The following is a 7,510-nucleotide window of genomic DNA, read 5'->3' on the forward strand; positions in this document are numbered from 1 at the left end:
CTCCTGATTGACTGCCTCCTGCGTCGGGCGTCCTTGAACAGGGCCAGCTGTGGGTCATCTTCATCCACGCTGTCAGGCTCACACAGCTGGGTCTGTGTCATAACCAGATGGGAGGGGCCTGGCTGAGGGCTCTGCGGAGCCTCAAGGCTATCCTCAGCAAGCTCTCCAACACCCCCCTCCTCCTCCTCTGAATCGTCCGACCCAACTGCCGAACCCACAGGCTGACCCTGAATCACAACAGGAAGGAAGGAAGGAAGGAAGGATCTCTTCTGTGTTTTCTACTCGTTGGGATTTGGATACATCTTTTTGCAAACATCTTAGTTTGCACAAGTCAATGGACAGAGCTAATTTTTTCATGAGTCGACGGAAAGAGGTAATGTTATTGGCTCTTCACTTCCTGTTCCTTTGAAACCAGGGCCATAATGAATGTTTTCTGCTCATCAATGTCAGATATGTACAAGAATGACCATTTAGGAAAGGGAATGTTCTGGAGTATCCCAGGACACACTGATCTGCTCATTCTGGGGTGATATAGCAGAGAGCACCAAGAGAACCCTGCAAGATGTCCACAGGTGGTCATATTGGTTATCAATGGAGAGTCCAGCTCTCTATTTAATTAATGAGGAACCAAAAGAAGTGAAAGGCTTGGTATAGCTGAATATGATTTTTAAAAATAATTTGGTACAGCTTTATTGAGTGTGAACAATGAAATATATGTGTATATATGCCTGAGATACACAGTAATCTATGTTCAAATATTTGTTACTTTAAGATGAAGCTCCGAGTAGTACACTATTCTGTACTATTGTTTGTTGCTATATTTAACCTATTAGAAATTCTATTATGTAATAAAATTAGCTAATTTTATTACATAATTAAATGTAAAAATGTCATTTTAAAAACCCACAAAATTTAATACTGCAACATTAATATCAATGTCAATTTGTTTAAGGTGTAAAATAGTCATAGCATCAAGGAAGCCCATCTGCTGATTTAATAATGAGAATTTGGTATAAGATGGGCAACTATATAAATGTTTTAAGTAAAAAAATAACATGTTTCTTCCTTTTTTCCTTGTTGTTGTTGTTAGCTGCGAAGTTGTGTCCGACCCATCGCGACCCTATGGACAACGTTCCTCCAGGCTTTCCTGTCCTTTACCATCTTCTGGAGTCCATTTAAGCTCACGCCTACTGCTTCAGTGACTCCATCCAGCCACCTCATTCTCTGTCGTCCCCTTCTTCTATTGCCCTCAATCTTTCCCAGCATTAGGCTCTTCTCCAGTGAGTCCTTCCTTCTCATTAGGTGGCCAAAGTATTTGAGTTTTAGCTTCAGGATCTGGCCTTCTAAAGAGCAGTATTTCCTGGGCAGCTAAATGCAATGAATATTGCAATTATTTGCTCTAAAACCTAGCAATTATATTGAAAGGTCTTTTCTATAAGGACTATATAAGTTCAAGAAAATATTATATTTACTAAATAAATGTTCCTAGTCTGGCACACTCACTGCATAAGGCCCTTTAGATTCTTGCAACATATTTTGGTCTGACCTTGTCTAACAATACCAATTATTTTTTCCTAAATTTAGTTCTAGAAGATCAGTCAAGTATGTAATTTCTAATTATGCCAACTGCTGGGAAAATGGAATTTTATATGGGGAAAGATACTTAAACTTCTCTGAGACTCTCAATTCTAACATGAAATTCTCAAGAGGTACATTGAATCTAATTTTTATTCTGGTCAGTCATTGACATTCTATCGTATTATTATTAGCAGAAAATGATTCCAGAGTACCAAAAGGTGGGTGAAGACATGGTCTGATGTAGAATGCCCTACATGAGGTAAGCATATTATATTTCGGAGGCTGCCTCCCCCCCCACTCCCCAAAATCACCTTGTGCCTTCCAACATACCGGTAATTCCTTCCCACCTATTTCATCAGCGTGTGGAATCAGTTGAACAAGGTCATGGAAAGATAAATGCAGCTCATGCTTGAAGGCCAAGCTGTAAAAGACATCCAGTCCAGTCTGCCGAGACACTTAAAGCTCTGCAGGCAACAGGGAAGACCAGAGAAAACAAGGGCTTCTCCTTGCTCTTTCTGCTTTCATTCCTTTAAAAAAAGCAACACTGGGAATAATGGAAGGAGTACACATTCAGATTAGTTCAAAGTTTTTACAAATATTTATTAGCTTTTTGACTCCATTGTCAGCTGGTCTTCTGGTTTTATTTTTTAAAAATGCCCCCTTTTTTAAAAAAAAACTTGATTAATTTTCAAAAAAAATAAAATAAAAATTAATGGTGCCCTATGTATCCTTGCAAGCTTAACAGATCGGCTGTTTTTCTTATCATGCAGTTTTATTAGCATCCTCCCTCCAGTCGGAGGGTCAGAATTATTTTGTTACTACAGGTAAGCTTTTGAAATAACAGTAATAAAGAGCTGGACTTGTTGACATCTTTAGAGAGCTTTAGCTTCCCTCATACCATCCTGTCTAAATCCTGCCATGATCTTGATTGGCAAGGCCCAGCTATGGAGATTAATGATGAGACAAAGAGGGAAATGGATATTTGGCTTCCCCTTCTGAAGATGGACCAAGCTACCAAATCTGAACCGAATAGGAAGGTAATCTCTTTTGATTTTATCTTTAGGAGGAAATAGATGTCTTCGGAGAAGGATTTTCTTTAGTAGTTGTTGTTTTTAATGGGCAGGCAGGAACAGCAGTCCCACCAGCTCCAGAATTTTGATGTAAAATCAAAATTAAGGGTTTGTTTGCCTGATCAGACTCACCTAGCTACATTCAATGATTCCATATTGCATGGATTGTGGTCTTGTGGCATCTGTTCTCTGTACCTGGCATCAGGGGACCTGCTCCTACTAAGCAGTAGGGAGGGGAAAGACAGTGGCCAAAGCTAGTACAGTATTTAGGGATTTATAATTATGGAATTAATAATTCCCTATCTACTGCTGAATTAAGCATACTGTATGTTCCACAAAACTGGCTGTTTTCCTTCTACAATTAGCTTCTGATTAAGAAATTTCCAAAAATATCAGTTTTGGTTGGTTTTTCTGTGTGAAAGAGTCTCAAGTAGTTTCTGGTAGTTTCCATAACAACTGTTAGGAACTTCCCTTTTGAACAGCAGATGCATTTAAGGGAAAGTTGCCTTATGATAATTGTCAGGAGGAGGATGGAGAATATACTGAGATTTGATATAGATTCAGTGCATTGATAGGGATTCAGCTCAAGACACTGGGATTAGGACAAGCAAATTGTGCTTCAGATTCCACTGAGTAAAATGTTCAAAAGGCACCTTATGTCAGGCACAAGCAATCAGAGACACTTGTAAATAGCTAAAGTAAGCAGCTTTATTGCTCTCTGCCTAAATTACAAGACTCTCTTCAGCCTGCTTGCATTCCTCTGGGAACCACCAGATAAGGTTTCATGGATTTTGGAGGAATAAAGTCTTATGCCTTTTGTGGCTGCACAAGCTAAACTAAGCCTATGCTTCCCCCCACCCACCGACCTTCCATTCTAGCTGGCAGTTTCCCAATGGTCAGAGCCATCCTCAGGGAAGGTCAACAGCATCAAAACGGCAAATGTCATTAGGACAATCAAAGCCCCACCTTTTTTTAAAGAGGCTAGCAATGTATGAAACACACTTTAAAAATGGGCAGGGCTTCGTTTACCCAGCTACACCTGACATTTTGACATGACTCACCCACCCTGGCTGCCTCTGCTGCCAGTGTTTTAATAGTCTAAAATGCAATCCTGAATCCCCTGAAGAAAAAGCAAAGGAAATTAGAAATTCTAGGCAAAACCCACTCTCCGAAGAATGAAATCTTATTTAACCAGTCTATTTACATTGACTATTTACAAACAGAGGCAAAAAAAATGTACAGGTATAAGTCTGTATAAAAGAAGGCAACTCAGTAACAAGATAAAATAAACCCAATAATGGATAAACTTCATAACAATACATAAGAAGAGATCAACTGAAGCTTTTTCTATACCAAAATTAAACCCCAAATTTGAACAAAAAAAAATTGAAAATTGAAAACTCCACATTTGGCAATCTCCTGAGTATTCAGTAGAAAAAAGCATACATTTACAGACAATTGACTACATTAAACTGAGCATCAGAATATTAGGTTATTATTGCTACTGGTTAATTTTTAAACTTAATCTTATTAAGGAAAATAAAAAAGAGCATGTATGATTTTCTAGATTTGAAGATGCTCCCCAAAACATACCCCCTCCTTTTTTTGGAATTTTTTCTCTTTTGCAAACTTAGCTAATGTCCACTAGAATCGTCTAACAAAGTTGTGAACTGCGCTAGTAAATTTTCCAGAACGTACTATAAGCCTCTTTCCAATCCAGTGTAGATATATTTATTATTCATTTTGACGTTGGTTATCCAACCACCTGCATATCCATGCAGACATAATTATAGCTGTCTTAGGAGCTGTCAGGACTGTAGCTTTTTAAAAGATATCACTGCTGAATCTTTCAAAACGGTGCATATTTCTATACTGAAAGAATCAGATAAGAGCTGTCAAAATTACAGATGTAAAGGAAAGTGAAAAGTTGGTCAAAAACAATGACTTGTTAAGCACTCTCACAGAAATCAGCCAATGAAATTCAGGAAAGAGTTTGCATTCTGATAGTTTTCCCTCTCCAGCTGAAATATGAAAAGAAAAACATCTGAAAAGCAGAAACATGAGTCTACAGATTGCAAGCTGCTGATTGACAGACTCCCAGAATGTACACCATGTTTAACAAGAATCTTCTTTAGAAATGATGTCTTAGAAATTTGAATATCCTGACTGTATATCAAGCAGTTACAAAACAAATGTTGTCTAATTACTGTGCAGTTGTAAAGTTTGATTATTTGTTGACATAACAGAACTGCATATACAATAAATACTTGACTTTTGGTGCCCCAAACAAAATATCATGTCATACAAAAATGTATTTTTTGCAGATCTACTGATTTATGTATTGCTTTAATTAAGTGATTTATTTTTAATTGTACGGAACAGGGCTTAGCAACTTTGCTTACTTTGTTCACATGAATGAACTTTTGACTAGCAGTTCTATTGTCCCATCATTTGTTGCACAGAAAAAAGAAAGCAGACAATCAGTGAAAATTGAGATGGGAAGAAAAAGTTTCAACTGTCAGTAAAATAAACCTTTGTTGTGTAAATGCCCAAATCATTTTAGAAAACTCCTTTTTAAAGGTCACTGGGATTATGAAAGGACCCTAGCCCCCCTTAGAGGCACACACAGCCACAGTGTAGAACAGGGTTGCAGACACTTCTTCCTAGCTGTAATAGATCTACACCAGGGGTGTCAAACTCAATTTCATTGAGGGCCGCATCAGCATTGCAGTTGCCCTCAGGGGGCCGGGTGGGTATGGCCTGGGTGGGCGTGGCCTACTGGGTGGGCGTGACTAAAGTGCATATGGCCTACTGGGTGGGCATGGCCAGCTCTACATCGTTCGCATCAAGGGTGCCTATGGGGGCCTGGGCATGAGTGGGACAGATCTGAGGGTCTCTGGCAGGAGGAGGGTCTCTGGGCCAAGGCCAAGGCAGTGTGGGCCGTTCCCTCACTGTTTCCAGGATGGCTTCGCGGGCCGCATGAAACCACTTCGCGGGTCGGATCTGGCCCCCGGGCCTTGTGTTTGACATGTCTGATCTACACTCACCAATTTGTAAATGTCTTCTCATTCTTGTTCATAATGATGTAGTTTTTCCTCCATTGTTAATTTGTATAAGATTAGAGCTATTTCAAGCACAGTTGCGCCTTTATTAAAGATGCAGCCTTTGAGATAGACTTCAAAGTGGCAACTCTTTTTCTCTTTGTCAAAAGTGTCAAGCTACCCATCTACATAAACTTTTAAATGATTTAGTTACCATCTTAAACATGTTTTCTTAACTATTTTCAGAATTCTATTCACTTGTTTGTTCAGGCATGTGAAGTTACAAATTTCAAATGTGTTCTTCTGGTGATTTCTAAAAGATTGATTTGTTTGCTTACTGTTTACCAAATTACATGTCCTTCTTCAAAATGTGTCTTTCCCTAAAGTAACTTCCAAACTTTTAAAAATCCCATGACTGAAAAATGTAAACTAAAAGCAGCATTGTAATATATGTGCTAGAACCATTAAAACACTTTCAGAGATTGGAATCCCAGGATAAAGTCTACTCTTCATAGAAGCTATTGCAGTTTCTGGTGTGATATTTTAATTCTTCCTGTCTCCAACACAAACCTGTGCAGGTTCGCATCCCACCAGGCTCAAGGTTGACTCAGCCTTCCATCCTTCCGAGGTAGGTAAAATGAGGACCCAGATTGTTGGGGGCAATTAAGCTGACTTTGTAATAATGCCGCTTGGGGGGTGTGTGTGAAAGCCCTAATAAGCAGGCATATACATAGAATGAAGGCTACTGCTAAGCTTGTAAGCCGCCCTGAGTCTTCGGAGAAGGGCGGGATATAAATGGAATTAAAATAAATAAATAAAATATCCCCAGAGCATTGAAGAAAAATGGATGCATTTGGCAATAGTTTTCCAAATCTCATCTTTTTGCCTGAAGTCACTTATGGAACAATTCCATACATATCTGTTGCAGCATGGTTAGCTCCAGATTGTGTGTTTTACTTATATTTCAGACAGTAATCTAAGTAGTCTAATCTCACATTCTCTTTGTGAGTCATTGTGAAAACTTGGTTAGCTCTAGAAGCAGAAAAAAAGCTCAGGATGGTGTTAAAGATGCAAATATATAAATAAATCATACATGATAGTGCTGAAGGTTCAGTCTGAAAGCTCCAAGCAAAGAAAAGGACCACCATTTTTTAAAGTGCTAGTTGTTATCATGATTATCTGAGGTGAAAACAATTCAGGTGATTTTCTGAGGAAGGGCCAAAAAGCAGAGATAATGTAGTAACTCTTTCTTTTCTCTCTCTCTCTTCTTTGAGGTTAGGTCATGGGTAGGCAACCTCGGCTCTTTTATGACTCATGGACTTCAACTCCCAGAATTCCTGAGTCAGCTATGGGTTAGGTGGAATAGCCTTAAATAGATAGTAAATGTAAATAAATGGTTTTTATTTTTCTACCATCTGCAATGCAGAAATAAATCTTTCCCATTGGGCAAAAGGCACAAGTCACTGATTATACACCTGAAAGATTGTTGCAAAGAATTTTTATGGCACTATTATTATGACATTAAGCTTTTATGAACTATAATCTGCTTCAACACAGCATAAAAGGTATTTTGAGAAACACCCTCTCTCACGGGAATGTGACATGCATTTGATGAAATGGAAACTGATGTGGCTGTTTTGCTGTTACAAACGTATCTACCTCTGTAAAAATAGAATTATTTAAATAACTTTCTATAGTATTTATAGTGTTCTAAAATGCAACTCATTTCTTACATCATTTCTACAATTCTGATAGAGAGAGCAACCTGTTTAATGTCTTTAAATGAACTTTATTTTAAATTTGATGTCAGATACAGCCCAT

Source organism: Vipera berus, assembly GCF_964194415.1.
Source record: "Vipera berus genome assembly, chromosome: 3".
NCBI lineage: Eukaryota > Metazoa > Chordata > Lepidosauria > Squamata > Viperidae > Vipera > Vipera berus.